This window comes from Pelodiscus sinensis, chromosome 18 (genome assembly GCF_049634645.1).
Source record: "Pelodiscus sinensis isolate JC-2024 chromosome 18, ASM4963464v1, whole genome shotgun sequence".
Taxonomy (NCBI): Eukaryota; Metazoa; Chordata; order Testudines; family Trionychidae; genus Pelodiscus; species Pelodiscus sinensis.
The window spans coordinates 8,384,525-8,402,269 of record NC_134728.1 but is presented as its reverse complement, the minus strand read 5'-3'; the positions used below and the strand labels follow the sequence as shown (position 1 = coordinate 8,402,269).

Below are 17,745 nucleotides of genomic sequence, written 5' to 3'. Positions count from 1 at the left end.
TCCCATTGGCCAAGAATGGCAAGCTGTGGTCAATGGGAGCTCCAATCACACGTAGCTGTGGAGGTGCAGGTAAACATAGTAGCAGCCTGCCAGGGGCTAACCCTGGGGAACTGGATCTGGACCGTTGGCTGGTATTTGCCCACTCCTGACATACATCCACCGACACCATTTCCCAGGCTATCAACAGATCGCACATAATTTAAACTGCCAGGTCTGTCGATTTCAGTGGGATTACTCCAAATTGATAGCATTGCAACCGAGGGCAGAATCTAGTCCTGAGGCTTTAAAAATGGCAAGTTAATATTCTTTGCAGCCAAAAGGTCATTCTCTGGGCCTGGGTTTGAATGAGGGTCCTCCTCCAGTCCCCCTGCTTCATTGTGACATCACAGAACGATATGTAAATGAGCTCTATGCACAGAGCAGGTTTTTAACTACTTAGCAAAGGAGAGTTCTCCTCTTCTGTCTCATAATAAGACACGATCACATGTCACTTTCCTGTTGTTGTCCCATTGAAAGGTCTTTTTTAACTTGTGGCTGCAAGATTTTATCCAGTGTTATCCACTGAGAAGGCTCCTTCCCTGGAGATGTCTCCATGGACATCGATTCTCTCCCACCACAATTGCCATTTCCAGGGAAATGCCCCTGTGGCTGTCACACGAGGCTGCTTTTCCAGTGAGAGAGTTTGGCTCGCCAAAGGCCCTTTTGCGTCCACCTCAGGAATACTGAGTGGAGTGTGCATATGCATATGGGGGAAGGGAATCTATTGACTGGGTCTGTCAAAGGCTGCCTCTAACAGGGTAATGATTCATCCAGGAACCATATGGTGCAATAGACGAGATCCTCCCAAACCAGCTGAGTTAAAAACAACAATCACAGACTATGTATATGTATTATTTCCATCCTTATCCCTATCCACGTGTTTTTTGTGGCTAGATCTCCAGACACTGTTTGGCAAGCACCATTAACCCCGTATTTCCCATAGGGAAACGGAGGCACAAAGTGATTAAAAATAATGTTGTGAGGCTACACAGCAAGGGAGTGGTGGAGTCAGGAACAGAACTCAGCTACTATGATGATGAGCGTGGCAATAAATAGGCTAGCCTAGAACCCAAGCTCCCCGATCCTGGCCCAGTGTCCGATATGCAGGGCCTCTCTATTTCCTCACATGGAGAAACACCATCCAAACTCTCTCCCTGATATATCTTACCATCAAGCCAGCTTGTATATATTTGTCTGTGGTTTTTGCATTATCACTTGCTAAATATATTACAACATATTATTTACTTCAGCTGGCAGCTCCCAGATCTTTGTGTGGTTTTCCCTCCACACAAATAAATCACAGGATCAAACAGCTTTGATTTTAAAAATACTAATGTACAGTACATGAGCAATTTGTCATCGCCGTGGGCAAACGAGGGTCGAGAGAGAGTTCACTGAGCCAAATTTTATGTACCACTGCTCTGTAAACTTGCCTACCTCCCAAGGGCAGCAGTGTCGGTATTAATGGTAATAGCATTTCTAACATGGTGCGTTTCCAGTATTTTGTCCTTAATGAGGATTCTGATTACAGAACACGGTTTTATTTCTTCGTGTTTTCTTTCTCTGCCTGAAACATAGCTGGGTTTTGTAGAAAGAGGAGTAAATGGCTGCTCTATGGGGTGCAGCTGCAATGCAGTGCTGGGGATAGAGAGCATTTGATGTGTCTCCTGTCTTCTATGCCTCTGTTTTGTTACTGCTGGGGGAGCCATCAAAATGGTGGCAGCTGCCAACATCTTACTGAAGGAAGTTCCCGAGCAAATTCCAGCACTTCCCATGTCCTCAGTTCTTTTAAGGGCAAACTCTGTGTTCTTTGTATCCCTTTCTTCTCTGATGTCCATATGCAATTATTCCTTTGCAGAAACTTACCATAGTTTGTGTGTCTCCAGCTGCATTTAAGCCAGAGATTTTAATGAACTGAATACACGTTCCTACCTATGTGCGTATGTGTGTGCCTGGGTGCGCATGGGTGTGTAGATGTTGCACCTCAACACAGGCACATTTGTGTAGTGCAAAAAGGGTTGCCAGGTGTCTGGTTTTGAACTGGACAGTCCAATATTTGAACTTTGTGTTTGGGAAACAAATTGAGAAAATATAAATGTCCGGTATTTTCTAAATTAGATGTAATGTAGATTGCGATGTAATGTCAAGTGTGTCTGGTATTTTTGTTGAAAACATCTGGCAACCTTAAGTGCAAAAGGGAAGCCATAACCAAACGGAACAGGAAAAGGGAGATTTGTACTCAAATTAGATGCTAGTATTTTGTGTATTCTTAAACACCCCTGGGATGGGTTTGTTGTGACAATTTTTTCCCTCTACCTTTTACTATAAACCAGGGCTCTGAGAAACTGTTCATGTGAATTTCCTTGTGAAAGTTACAAGCCCAGATTTTCATTAAGTTTGTGCATAATGAAACTATGTGCAACTACGTACTAAAAATGTGGGCGCAAATTACCATAATGAACTATTGGTCTGTATAGGTTCCCAATTTGCATATTCAATGGCAGGCCTTGCTAGTTCTGGCCCTCTTTGTTTCTAAAATCTGCCCTTATGTGTCATGCCTGCATCTTCTTGGTGTGGCTCAGACACGTTTCACCCTTCATCCTTTCAAATGTACAGGCACATCACATTTGAATCACACGTGCCAAGGAGACTAATAAAAACCTCATACAAAGTTCACATGAGCCATACATGGAGTCCTATCTCCAGAAGTCACAGGTGGCATACAGATGTTGCTGTTAGCACAGTGGAAGCCTTTCTTTTCATGGGAAACACAAACTGATCAATGAATGAGCTCCCAGATCAAAAGAGAGCCCAGGGAAGAAAGCCGTTAGAAAGATTAGCTGAAGCATTCAAAGGGTTAAAAAAGAAAAGAAAAAAACAGTTGGATTAATTTAAAGGCTAACGTGAAACATTGCAGGGATTATTTGCATGTTGTTTTCCTTTGGGATATGTCTGTTGTAATTAGATTGCTGAACTCCTAGCTCTGCCACTAACTTGCTCTGTCACTTTAGGCAAGTCTCTATCCATCCATTAGTTTTTCCAAGCTCAAAATGGGGATAACAACACTGCTCTAGACACAGCGAGGAATATGGAGAAAGGCATTGTTCCCTCTCATTTTTTGCCATCCAGGTGCAGAATAAATGTTGTTATATGCACCGAAGCAAATGTGGATATGCACCACCCAAGAAAACACATGCTGCTGGCTGTGCATGAATGTGGGCACTCTGCTAATCAGCTGGGTGTCACCTGAATTTCTCCTGGGTGGCTGCCCAAGCTGCTTACAGGGAATACTGGAAAAAGGCCACTAGTCAAGAACCACAGCCAATATAAGCCAGCCCAGCTCCATTCACTTTAATGGAGTTTGGACAATTTACCACCCTTCTTTCATGTGCTGTGGTCTACCCTAATAGAAATAAAAGAAAGGAGGCCACCTCCTTAGCTGGCTTAAATCAATGAAGTTGTGGATCTGGCTCAGTGTGTGTGTCTAGCGGTGCTGGTGATGGTAGAGAGGTTATCCTCAGTCCTAAGAGCAGTGCAGGTAAGCCTTTTCTTTCCCCCCTACAGTGGAAAGGAACTATATAGACCACTTTCCGGGAACATATTTTCTGGGCTCCCCCAATAAAATAATATTTGGTCTCCCCTGTGTGAATGGGGCGCGGCATTGTCATCAGCATTCTGAGCAGCCTTGCTTTGTCTGTCTCGTGGCTCCCATTATGCAGTAAATAAATAGCTATTTGTTATGTCTCGTTTTTTATGAAAACATTTTTACGTGTTTTGCTCTTCCTTAATTAAAAACACATCAGGCCGTGGATAAAGCATTGTGGAATGGCTTGTTGTGACATCACATTTATAGCTGGCAAGCCAATTTCTAATAAAATGGTTTTTGAGGGGAATATTGCCTTCCTTCAAATCTCCTATAAAAACTACCCATCCATTAATTCCAATTAATGATCACGACAGCATTTCCGTTAATGCGGGTAGTAATTCTTGGCTAATGGCTGATTTTCAACAAAATCAGAATCAATGTAAGTTTGGACAGGACCCTTGCAGAATTAATTTACTGCTTTGGTGCCAGTTGAACCAAAGCACCGTGGGCTTTTCAAGCATGCAAATCACAGCCCTTTGAAACGTTTCCCCGTAGTTACTGTGTACAGCCTGCAGGATGAGTTTCTTGCGGGCTTTAGAGAGCAAGAAGAAATAAATAAAATGGAGACCTGACCCTGCAAACCTGTCACAGCTGAGCCGGCCCTTTACTCCCCTGGGCAGGCTCAGTCAATGGCCTAGGGCTGTAGGATAGGGCCCTGGTTAAATAATGAAAATCAAAACAAATGAAGAAAGAAAGGTGAAATCTTGGCCCCACTGAAGTAAAGGGAAAACTGCTGTTAACTTTACAGGGCCAGGATGTCACCCAGTGGCAGGCCCACTGACGAGGATGGGAGAAGGGGTCAGTTGCCCCAGGGCCCAGTGATTCAAAGGGGCCCAGAGTCCCCAGTCAATGCCGCTGCGGTAGCAGTGGCAGCCGGAGCTCCAGGCCCTTTCAATTATTACTGGAGCACAGCACCGTGTGGCTCTGAGGGCTCTCAGCAGCATGAAGATCTGGGTGTTCCAGCCCTGCCCTTTCTACCTTCAGCCCCGCCCCTTCTGAGAGCACCAATCCAGGTTCCCCTCACCCCAAGCTGTTGGCTTCCCCTGCAATTAAACACTCGTGGCTGGCCTGTGCCGACAGACCCAGGTTTGTGGGGTTGGGTTAACAGGTGGTTTAATTGTGGTGTGAACATTCAGACTGGAGTGGCAGGATGAGCTCTGGGATCCTCCCTTCTTACAGAGATCTACAGCCTTTATCCAGTGCTAAAATGCACTCTAATGACAAACAAAAGACCAGACTATACAGCACTTTGAAGACTAACAAGATGGTTTATTAGGTGATGCGCTTTCGTGGGCCAGACCCACTTCCTCAGATTTGATCTGAGGAAGTGGGTCTGGCCCGCGAAAACTCATCACCTAATAAACCATCTTGTTAGTCTTTAAAGTGCTGCATAGTCCTGTCTTTTGTTTCAGCTAGACCAGACTAACACGGCTACATCTCTATTACTATTCTAATGACAAAGTCTTGGGTTGACTCTCCACTGAATGTACCTATATTGTGTAGGGTTGCCAGATGGTTGAACCGAAAATACCAACCACCACCCCCAGCCCCCCAAAAATGGGGAAAAAATTCTGTTGAGAAAAAAAAGGGAGAGACCAAAGTTATGGAGAATCCTCCCCCCCCCCCCCGACAGTTATTAAGCAAAAATATTAGAAAAAAAAAAACAGCGGGGGGAGAGAGGGCCCAGAAGTGGTCCGGGGGCGGGAGAGGGGGAGGGGGGAACCTGAGGGCTGGGCCTGTTTGCTGAGTGTGTGTAGGGTTGCTCGGTGTCCGGTATTTTTGCCTCAATGCAGGGGGAAAAAATCAGAAAATACCGGACATTTTAGGTGTCAGATATTGTCTGAATTTTTTTATCGGACAGGAGGCGAAAATACCGGACTGTCCAGGTCAATACCAGACACCTGGCAACCCTAATATTGTGGCCTGCCTCTAGTTAAGATTGTGGTGATAAGCTTGACCCAGTGAGTTTAAGAAGCAGACTGTGAAGGAGAAACACAAAGGGGGAAAACTTTCCTTGTCTTTTGTCATGATGTATACACACCCTATCCCTGGAGGTGTAGGTACCAAGTGATGTAGCCGCCACTTGGGCTCTCAGCTACCTCTGTAAGTCCATAACAACACTCCTCAGTTTAGGGCAGCACAGCCTAATGGCTAGAGTCAGTAATCACAGCCCTCAGTGCAGGGCAGCACAGACTAATGGCTAGAGTCAGTAATCACAGCCCTCAGTGCAGGGCAGCACAGACTAATGGCTAGAGTCAGTAATCACAGCCCTCAGTGCAGGGCAGCACAGACTAATGGCTAGAGTCAGTAATCACAGCCCTCAGTGCAGGGCAGCACAGACTAATGGCTAGAGTCAGTAATCACAGCCCTCAGTGCAGGGCAGCACAGACTAATGGCTAGAGCCACACACCCTCCCTGGGTCACTTCCTACCCGAGTCGACATGGGGATGCCCCATGTGGTCTCTGGTTCCACAGAATCAGCCTCTCCCTAAGGCTCCTTTGGGCTCTGGTGGCTCACTATGGTCTCCTGGATCTCGGGCTCCTGTCAGCGGATTCTCTGGTTGGGGTGTCTCTGGAACCTCTGCAGGAGAACCTTCCCCTCTGGTGTCCAGCCCAGACTGAGCTGAGCTACTCCCTTTTATACCACTCCAGCACTGGGCACATGCCCAGTGTGGGCGGAGGAGTGGGACTTCCTCTGCCCACAGGGATTTAACCCCTCCTGTCTCAGTGCGGGGTATGTACGCTTCGTCACACCGTTCCATTGCTCTGATTGCTAGCCTTCACCTGCTAAGCACCACCGGTCATGGAAAGCTCTGACCAAACTAAGGCCTGTGGTTCTTCACAAGTGGGAACTGTGAATGTTAGCAGCAGCAGCAGGAGAAAGGGTCAACCGCTTCCGTAGTTTGTCGAATTGAAAAGAATAACCATGGACAGACAGCCCATTCAATGCAGTGAAGTGATGGAGAGCACGGGACAGTCCATGATAATTCAATGCAGTGAAGTGATGGAGAGCACAGGACGGTCCAAGAGAGACCTTTGCCAAACAACCACTTCAAAGCCGATATGAAAACATAGCACCTTCATGCATGGCACAGTTGGACCCTGGGACCAATGGCCCCAGCCACACACACCAATGGACCGTCTCTCAGAATAGAATTTGTTCCTAGCAGAGGATTATGGGGCGCAGAAGTCCTGATCACAATGGGTCTTAGCGATCACACGGAAGTTTATCCGAGGATTATCCGGCCCTCTGACTACTACCCCATGCTACTCATCCACGTGGGCACAAATGATACTGCCAGGTGTGACACTGAGCGGATCAAGTGTGACTACAGGGCTTTGGGAGTACGGGTGAAGGAGTTTGGAGCGCAGGTGGTATTCTCTTCTATCCTTCCTGTCAAAGGTAGGGGCCCGGGCAGAGAGAGGTGCATCCTGGAGGTGAATGCCTGGCTGCGACGATGGTGTCGCCAGGAGGGATTCGGCTTCCTTGATCACGGGGTGCTCTTCCAGGAAGGACTGCTTGGCGGAGATGGAGTTCACCTTTCCAGGAGCGGGAAGGCCTTGTTTGGACACAGACTGGCTAACCTTGTGAGGAGGGCTTTAAACTAGGTTTGTTGGGGGCAGGTGAACAAAGCCCACAGGTAAGTGCTGCATGTGCGGGACTGGGAGATGGGTTGGAAATGGGGGGGACTACGGCCTATAATGGGAAGGAGAAAGGAGGGTCAGGGCACAACAGGGAGGCAAGATCAAATCAGTATCTTAGATGCCTATATACAAATGTGAGAAGTATGGGTAATAAGCAGGAAGAACTGGAATTGCTAACCAATAAATACAACTATGATATCATTGGTATTACAGAAACCTGGTGGGATGGGACGCATGATTGGAATGTTGGTATGGAAGGGTACGGCTTGCTCAGGAAGGACAGACAGGGAAAAAAGGGAGGAGGGGTTGCCTTGTATATTAAAAATGTACACACTTGGACTGAAGTGGAGATGAATGTAGGAGATAGCTGTGTAGAGAGTCTCTGGGTTAAGCTAAAAGGGGTAAAAAACGAGGGTGATATCATGCTAGGAGTCTACTACAGGCCACCTAGCCAGGTGGAAGAGGTGGATGAGGCCTTTTTTAAACAATTAACAAAACTATCCAAAGCCCAAGATTTGGTGGTGATGGGGGACTTCAACTATCCAGACATATGTTGGGAAACTAACACAGCGAGGCACAGGCTATCCAATACGTTTCTGGACTGCATTGGAGACAACTTTCTGTTTCAGAAGGTTGAAAAAGCTACCAGAGGAGAAGCTGTTCTGGATTTGGTTTTAACAAATAGGGAGGAACTAGTTGAGAACTTGAAAGTGGAAGACAGTATAGGGGACAGTGATCACGAAATAATAGAGTTCATGATCTTAAGGAAAGGTAGAAGGGAGACCAGCACAATTGAGGTAATGGATTTCAGGAAGGCAGATTTTGATAAGCTCAGAGAACTTGTAGGTAAGGTCCCATGGGAAGCAAGACTGAAGGGAAAAACAACTGAGGAGAGTTGGAAGTATTTCAAAGGGACGTTGTTAAGGGCCCAAAAGCAAACAATTCCGCTGTGTAGGAAAGATAGAAAATATGGCAAAAGACCAGCTTGGCTTAACAAGGAGATCTTGCACAATCTCAAAATAAAAAAGGAGTCATATAAAAAATGGAAACTAGGACAACTAACAAAGGAGGAATATAGGCAAGCAACACGGGAATGCAGGGGCAAGATTAGAAAGGCAAAGGCACAAAATGAGATCAAACTAGCTACAGGCATAAAGGGAAACAAGAAGACCTTTTATAAATACATTAAAAGCAAGAGGAAGACCAAGGACAGGGTAGGCCCACTGCTTAGTGAGGAGGGAGAAGCAGTAACAGGGAACTTGGAAATGGCGGAGATGCTCAATGACTTCTTTGTTTCGGTCTTCACCGAGAAGTCTGGAGGTGTGCCTAACGTAGTGAATACAAGCAGAGAGAGGGTAAGTTTAGAAGATAGGATACACAAAGAACAAGTTAAAAATCACGTAGGAAAGTTAGATGTCAGCAAGTCACCAGGTCCTGATGAAATGCATCCCAGGATACTCAAGGAGCTGATAGAGGAGGTATCTGAGCCTTTAGCTATGATCTTTGAAAAATCATGGCAGACAGGGGAGATTCCAGAAGACTGGAAAAGGGCAAATATTGTGCCCATCTATAAAAAGGGGAATAAGAACAACCCAGGAAACTACAGACCGGTCAGTTTAACGTCTGTCCCAGGGAAGATAATGGAGCAGGTAATTAAGGAAATCATATGCAAACACTTGGAAGGTAATAAAGTGATAGGGAATAGCCAGCATGGGTTTGTGAAGAACAAGTCATGCCAAACTAATCTGATAGCTTTCTTTGATAGGATAACGAGCCTTGTGGATAAGGGAGAAGCGGTGGATGTCATATACCTAGACTTTAGTAAGGCATTTGATACGGTCTCGCATGATATTCTTATTGATAAACTAGGCAAATATAACTTAGATAGGGCCACGATAAGGTGGGTGCATAATTGGCTGGATAACCGTAGTCAGAGAGTTGTTGTTAATGGTTCTAAATCCTGCTGGAAAGGGATAACAAGTGGAGTTCCTCAAGGGTCTGTTTTGGGACCCGTACTGTTCAATATCTTCATCAATGATGTAGATATTGGGATAGAGAGTACGCTTATTAAGTTTGCAGATGATACCAAACTGGGTGGGGTTGCAACTTCTTTGGAGGATAGGGACATAATTCAAAATGACCTTAGCAAGTTAGAGAAATGGTCAGAGGTAAACAGGATGAGGTTTAATAAAGAGAAATGCAAAGTGCTCCACTTAGGAAGGAACAATCAGTTCCATACATACAAGATGGGAAGCGACTGTCTAGGAAGGAGCATGGCGGAAAGGGATCTAGGGGTCATAGTGGACCACAAGTTGAATATGAGCCAACAGTGTGATGCTGTTGCAAAAAAAGCAAATATGATTCTAGGTTGTATCAACAGGTGTGTTGTAAGCAAAACTCGTGAAGTCATTCTGCCGCTCTACTCTGCACTAGTTAGGCCTCAGCTGGAGTACTGTGTCCAGTTCTGGGCGCCACATTTCAAGAAAGATGTGGAGAAATTGGAAAGGGTACAGAGAAGAGCGACAAGAATGATTAAAGGTTTAGAGAACATGACCTATGAAGCCAGGCTTCATGAACTGGGCTTGTTTAGTTTGGAAAAAAGAAGATTAAGGGGGGACATGATAGCGGTTTTCAAATATCTAAAAGGGTGTCACAAGGAGGAAGGAGAAAATTTGTTCCTCTTGGTTTCTGAGGACAGGACAAGGAGTAATGGGCTTAAAGTGCAGCAGGGGAGGTTTAGATTGGACATTAGGAAAAAATTCCTAACTGTCAGGGTGGTCAAATATTGGAATAAATTGCCAAGGGAGGTGGTGGAATCTCCCTCTCTGGAGATATTTAAGAACAGGTTAGATAGACATCTGTCAGGGATGGTGTAGACGGAGCTTGATCCTGCCTTGAGGGCGGGGGGCTGGACTCGATGACCTCTCGAGGTCCCTTCCAGTCCTATTATTCTATGATTCTAAGAGTAGGGATCAGAGCCGTCCCGTGCATAGGATGAATTGGGGCAGCTGCCCCAGGGCTCCGTGCTTTTGGGGGCCCCACAGCAGCCACCCTTACTGTCCTATAGGAGGGACCTGGGGAATATGGAGGCCTGGTGTACCCTTCCATACTCACCACATGGGCAGCGGGGCAGAGCAGGCTGTCGGGTTGCTCCAGTTCCCAGCACCCACATGGTGAGTGGAGGGGTGACCCCTGCTGCCGCGGTGCCAGACCCCCTGTGAGGGGAGGGGGCAAGTGGTCGGAATCGGGGCAGAGCAGGGGCAGGGTCTGGCAGGAGGGACAGGAGAAGGGGTGGAGCCAGGTGGGGCCGGCAGTGGGGGTGTTGCCTCGGGCGCCACGCCTGGGGCACTGGGCAGGTTGCCCCAGGCCCTGTGCCCTCCTCAGGATGGCCCTGGTTGGGGTCCTAAGCCATGTGTCCAGGCTGAGCTCCACCTTGCGCAATTACATTTTACTCGCTTAGGCTATGTCTAGACTGCAAGCCTCTTTCGAAAGAGAGCGTCTAGACTGCACGCGGAACTTTCGAAAAAGCAAGCCGCTTTTTCGAAAGAAAGCACCCAGTGAGTCTAGATGCTCTCTTTCTAAAAAGCCTGTTTGCTTTCAAGAACGCCTTCTTTCGAAAGAGCACTTTCGAAAGATGGCGTTCTTCCTCGTGGAATTAGGTTTACCACCGTCGAAAGAAAAGCCGCATTCTTTCGATTTAATTTCGAAAGAATGCGGCTGCAGTCTAGACGCAGGTGAAGTTTTTTCGAAAAAAGGCTACTTTTTTCGAAAAAAACCCTGAGTCTGGACACAGCCTTAGTTTCCCAATCTGCCAGTGGGTTTAGAAGCCCAGTTCAGCATGACAATGAAAGGGAACTGGGTGTTGAGATCCTTTAAGCAGCTTTACAAAACTCAGCCCCAACTCCCACAGGTTCTTTGGGTGTCCTTCGGTGTTTCCTGTCCTATCGCATTCCTAAATGCTCAACAGTCCCTGCCACAGTCTTCTCAGGCCTTCTGAAGAAAAACCAAACAAAAGCAGGAAGCTGGTGAGAAAACACAACCAACTCCATGCAGAGAGCAAAAAATTAAACAGCCAGCTTGTTTTTCTGCCAGGAAAATGACTGACTATAACTGTGCAGCAAAGAAGGCCAGTGAAGTCACTGGAGCTGTGTCGGTTTACACACTTGTCAACTTCCCCTTTGCCAGGACTGAAAGCACAAAACTCAATGGGCCTGCAGAAGCAGCTTCTGGTTCCCAGCAGTGCGTGGCTTGGAGATACGAATGTGAGTGAGGGACCATTTCTGTGTAAGGGAGTCAATGGAAGGAACACTGAATGGGCTTGTGCCTTTTTGCTCCTCTGCTTTTATTTAGATTTTTTTTTAACATTAGCTGCCATGGTTGCTGTTCTGTCACCAAATGAGAAGTAGAAAGCCAATTACTCACTGAACAGAGCAGGGACTGGTGAGTAAAAATGTTTCTGCCTGGGACCTGAAGGTGCTGCAGTATGCCACAGAAATTCCCCCCCAAGCTGTGAGTCATCTTTTCACAGGCTGTCTGGTCATTCCCAGGGTGGGACTTGAGCTGCTGAGGAGGGATGGGATTTGAATCCACCACCCTGTGCTCCCCAGGAAAATGCACCAGGGTCAAAGAAAAGGATGGGTACCTTCCCCAGTGTTCTGAAACAGCTGGGCACAGCGGACGCCCTGTTGGGGTTCCAATGCTGGGAAAGGCCAATGACATTCCATGTCGTATTATTACACAAGCACTTACCACTAAGGGCCACATTTTTCTGTTGTCTCAGCATCTCCAGAGTGAATCTGCAAAGGCCGGTGGAATCATTTGGATTTACTTGGTTGTAAAAGGACTGGTGGACAAATAAGTTGTAAACCAATTGCGCTCGGGGAGGGGCGGCTACTCCCCTCCGCCCCTTGGTCAGTGGGTGGCCTCTCTGACCCACTATATGCTGGGGCAGGCAAGCCAATAACTTCTTTAGAACATGGGCACAACCAGCCTGCCAGGGACCTGAAACTCTGACTTTATGGCTAGCAGTAAAAATTCATCCCAGCCCTATCAGGAAAGGCTCCTAGTGCTCTTGGACAGGTTAGAATAAAAAGAAATGTTATTTATATTTTATTTAATGCTTTTCTAGTTGAAGAAAAATGCAGAGTGTAGCCATCCAAGGGTATGTCTACACTACAGAGTTTTGCTGGAAAAATGGCTGTTTTTCCGACAAATCTTGAGGAACGTCCACACTGCAATTGCGTTCTTCCGCAAGAAAATTGAAAGAACAGAGGAGGTTTTCCAGGGTAGGTAATCCTCATTCTGCGAGGAAGAAGCCTTTTTGTGAAAGAGCCCGTTTGCAAAAAGTCGTGTGTGGACGGGGAACAGGGAGCTCTTTTGGAAGAAAAGAAAAGAGGAAAAAGCATAAGTACCCTGGTGGTCATTCCGTCCATAGCAATCACAACTTACATGCGAGAGAGCATCCATGCAGTCTGGACACTCTCTTTCAAAAAAGCAGATCACTTTTTCGATGCACTTTTGCAGTGCGGATGCTCTCTTTGGAAAGAAGTTGTTTTGGAAGATCTCTTCCGAAAAAAGCTTCTTCCGAAAGAAGCCTGTAGTCTAGACGTAGCCCAAGAGATTCCCATCTGAGAACATGCATGAAAGACAAGATAGCACAGTTTTGGTGTCATTTTTTTCCTTCTGTCTTCTTGGGAAGGGGAGTAACATTAGTTTTGTAATGATTCAGCCATGTGCTTCAGGGTCACTCTCCCTCTGGTTACCTCCCTGTTAGTGTTGTGTGTGTGTGCAGAAAGCCCAAAGGATGTTTCTTTTGCAATGTATTCAACAAACTGATATTAACATTCAAGGCCACATGGCTCATAGAAGAACTTGCATTAGTCAGTCTCCCAGCTTCACGCACGAGCGCCTAGTCAGGAAAGCTCATTTGGGTCCTGATGTAAAGCCCCACAGAGGATACACATCAACATCTTTGCCACCGGCAAAGGACAATAAGTCAACCCAAGAGAAATCAGTTTCCAAATCACACAGCCCTGTAACCTGTCATTTTCTGAATGGCTTTATTATAGCTTTCCCCTAGCTCTCAGGCTAGAGAGTAAAGGACTAGATTCCTTACTGAATTTTCCCTAAAATCGGTTAATCAAATTACTGGCTTTATTCGCTAATGGCAACACAAAGTCAAGCATTCGCTGGGAAAGGCCAATAACATTCCATGTCGTATTATTACACAAGCCCTTACTACTAAGGGCCACATTTTTCTGTTGTCTCAGCATCTCCAGAGTGAATCCACAAAGACCAGTGGAATCATTTGGATTTACATGCTTATAAAAGGACCGGTGGCCAAGCATATTGTAAGTTGTAAGCCAATTGTGCTCGAGGAGAGGTGCCCACCCCTCGTGGTCAGTGGGTGGCCTCTCTGACCCACTACGTGCTGTGTCATCAGTTGGGGAATTAGCAGTGGCAGAGGTCCCAAGCATAGGCCCTCTCGCCGGGTGAGCTGCAACCAAGAGTCCAAAAGTTCACCGTCAGTTGAGGGCGAGTGGCAAATAAACAGTCTACAGGCCCGGCCTCAGCTTGAGCGGGCAGTAAATAAACAGTCTACAGGCCCGGCCTCAGTTCGGGGCAGGCGGTAACCAAACAGTTCAACAGCCCAACCTCAGTTTGGAGTGGGCGGTAACTACACAGTTCAACGGCCCGGATTCAGTTTGGGGTGGGTGGTAAATAAACAGTTCAAAGGCCTGGCCTCAGTTCGGGGTGGGCAGCAAATAAACAGACAGTTCAGAGTCAAGCCCTTTGCTCAGGGTGGAGCACCAGTGGGTGCAGGCTGTTAGGGTGTGCAGGGGGGAGACTGCCACCGGAGAGGGGGTGGGGTGGGTGGGATGCAGGCTAACCCACTCCACTGCGTCCCAGCCCAGGGCCCTGGGAGCAGCTGCTGGGTCAGCGGGGATCCATTCTGCAACACTGCCTTAGCTCTGGCTTAGCCAATAGGCGGTCGGCTTTCCCTGGGCTGCTTCCAAACTCCTCCCGGGCTATTCCTGGGTTCTGGGCCAGCCCTCGGAACTTCCTTGTTTCAGTATCTTGGGCCAGGTAAATAGTCCGTCCAGGTCATCTGGGGGCCCGGAGGCCCTGGCCAATCCAGTGCTTCACCTGGGTGCAGCTTCTCCAGCAAGGGGGGCGGGGAATCTTCTGGCTCCTTCAGCCTCACTGTCCTCCTGGGTAGGCCTTTTGTATTGCTGGCCCCTCCCCCTGGCTTCTGGTCAGGTGTCTCGTCAGGGCCAGCTGCTGCTCACCAAGACTCAGGGGGTGTGGTCAGTGGGTGACCACTCCAACCCACTACATTAGTATAGCACTATATGCAAAGCCTTTGGTTCTCTGGCTCAATGGAACCCAAGGTCGTGGGTAGAATCCCTAAATTCCGTGACATCATTCATTCTATCCTCATGAAATCACCGGGTAAGTACACAATTTATGGCTCTCCGCAGAAAACACCCCATGAAGTAAATTGACCAATGATCATCTAGGACACTAATTATTTTCAAGGGTGGGTTTTCTCGCTCTGCTCTCCAGGTGACTCATTGCAATCTCTCTTCCTTCTCCCATGGGGGTTTCAGGTCTGAGTTAATGCTGATGGCACCAACATCCACAACCTCTGGTTTCCCTTGCATTGAGCAATTGGTCTCTACCAACATTATTGCCAGCCCTCTGGAATGGTGTCTGAAAGCAGAGACAGATGGGAGCACCACGCTTATAGAAGCTGTGATGTTAAGGAATTAGGAGGCAATTCAGAGCTGCCATGGCTCCTAAATGGAACAGTAAAGCAGCAGGATTTGAAACTTACACCACAGGGGGACTCGTTATTAGCTATGTTTGGGAAGAAACAACATTAGATTTTTCAGCTATTATTATTTATACTGTGGTAGCTGCTAGAGAAGCCCAAGTCAGGGATCAAGGTACCATAGCTATAGGCATTGTAAACTCACACCATGTGCATGCACATGCACACTTTTAATGAAAAGATGGTCCATGCCCTCAAAGAGCTTGTGCTCTCAGTATACTCTTTCTCCCAAAACATGAATATCGCAAAGCTGTGAATTTTGATGGTTCTCACTATTTTACATTTTTATACACCTGTTCCCAGATATGTGGATTAAATGCTGATATTTGGGGGTTTAGGGATCGAAACTGAAAATTGAAGAAGAAATTGAACTTGAGGAATAATTCTGCACTTGCACAGAGCTCAATGGGGTGATACTTTTCCAGTTTTAATATCAAGGATTCTACAAGCCAGAACTTTAGTTGGTATAAAACTCCAAAGTTCCATTGACTTCGATGGGATTAGGTCGATTTGACCCATATGTGGGTCTACATTCATACTATTTCTAAATCTGCATTTTGATCATTTGTCTTCAATAGAAGAAAACATTCCTATATAGGAAAGGTGCTTAACATTAAGCAATGCAAGAAGACTTAAAGTAAAGCACAAGCTTAGGGATTCATTCCTGAATCAGAGCCATAACGGTTTTGAAATGATTGCTATATTTGGAATTAGTTCATATTAATGATTACATACATTAAAATTGGGAAGAAATCCAACTTTTTAAAAGCTTCCCCCACTGTTAAAGGTATATTCAAATTGACTTTGTGTTTCAAGTGCACCTTAGGTGGGAACATATTTTCCCTCACAAATATTTTGGACGTGGGGTTGCCACTTTAAGAAGCTCCAGTAATCACTGTAAAAACAACTGGCCCACGAAAGCTCATCATCTAATAAACCATCTTGTTAGTCTTTAAAGTGCTATATTGTCCTGCATTTTGCTTCAACTACCCCAGACTAACACGGCTACATTTCTATCACTGTAAAAACAACGAGTTTGCAACTTGCCCTAATTAATTTGTTAGTCTTTAAGGTGCTACTGGACTCCATGGTTTTGCTGAAACAGACTAACATGACTACCCCTCTGAAACTAGTAATTACTGTGATGAGTTGATTGTTAGTTTCATCTAGCATTAAGACCAATTTTGAATATGTGTTGTTAAAAATAACTCAAGCATTTAAGTCACTGTTGACTTAGTAAACCCGTTTTTTAAAAACTCCACATTCTCCACTCCAACAATTCTTACGTCTTTTTTGTAACTACGTACATGACATCATGCCAAACTCTGAGCAAAGGGACAAGGTGGCCCCAGTATGTTACTGGAAACTTATGCAGGAAAATAGACCTGGAAAAAACTGATATTAAAAACTTTGGTGTTCTAAAAATTCCATACCATATATTGATTCTCCTTGAAAAATAACCAAAAACCTTTTGCATGTTACTGTTTTATGTATGAGAAAAGCACTTTTCCTTGTACAGAGGGACCGTTCAAGGGGATGAATGTCCATATAAGCATTATTCCAGCACTGATACATCAGCTTCAGCTTAAAGTAGCTTTTCAATCTGGTGATTTCCTTTGTTTGGGGCTTAGTTATTAAAGGAGGAGTTATTTCTCCATACCCGGGATTGGCTTGAAGTTACTATGCTGACTGGAACTTGGAATCTCTGAGTGTTTCATTCCCAAGTTCTATTTCTTTGCTGTGTTCCAGCCAAGCCCAAACTGAAGCAAACCTCCATCTGGGTCATCCCTCATCCACAAAGCTATAGCCTCCTTTTCTAAGCCAGACACTTTGTCCACACTGGGGATAGCAGGTGTAGCGAGGCAGTGGACGGAGGTGTAGTGAGAAGGTGATTAGTGGGGAAGGAACAGGAAACTATGAATGGGAGCAGAGTGTGCTAGAAAGCGGGGAGGCAGGGATTGCTTCATTTTCTGTTTATTGAAAAGTGTAAGACCCACCAGCTCATGCCAAATGGACGAACTGACTGTTCTTCTCAGTTGGTGTGGTGAGGGCTGTAGCAGGCAGAGTGGGTTTAGCCAAGACCATTCCTTGTGCTGGTCTATCCACTCTATACAGGGCTAGCCTTACCATGAGGCAAACTGAGGCAGCTGCCTCAGGTGCCAGGCAGCTGCCCCGGGGGGGGGGGGGGGGGGGGGAGGGCACCACTAGGCCCAGAGTGTAGAAAATTGAGTCTGCTGCTGGTGCATATGTATTCTCTCTGTTCTAGATGCACAGAGAGGAGTAGAACAGGAAGAAGGCAGAATTGAGACCTTTCAAAGTTTTGGCCCAAGTGAGAAGGTATGGGGGTATCATTTGAGCTCCCTGCCTCAGGTGCCAAAATGTTGCAGGCCAGCCTTGACTCTATACACTGTTCCACAACACATCCAGTCCTCATGGAAAATTCTCATGTTCATTTCCACAGTGAATAATTACTCAATCACTCACCTTGTGCAGGAATGAGCACCAAAACTATTCCGATGTATTAGACAGGGTTCTTTGCTCAACCCTACACAAGGACCCAGACTTTCTCTTATGTCTTAGA

The 17,745-nt window shown here is 46.3% G+C and overlaps 2 long non-coding RNA genes across 3 annotated transcripts in view; one reads left to right on the top strand and one right to left on the bottom strand.

Annotated features, from left to right (window-relative positions):
- The window catches only part of LOC112546296 (uncharacterized), a 174,943-nt gene that overhangs the window by 106,981 nt on the left and 50,217 nt on the right, over window positions 1-17,745 (bottom strand). The window lies entirely within an intron of this gene.
- Window positions 1-17,745, top strand: part of LOC142818836 (uncharacterized) — a 66,922-nt gene that overhangs the window by 38,247 nt on the left and 10,930 nt on the right. The window lies entirely within an intron of this gene.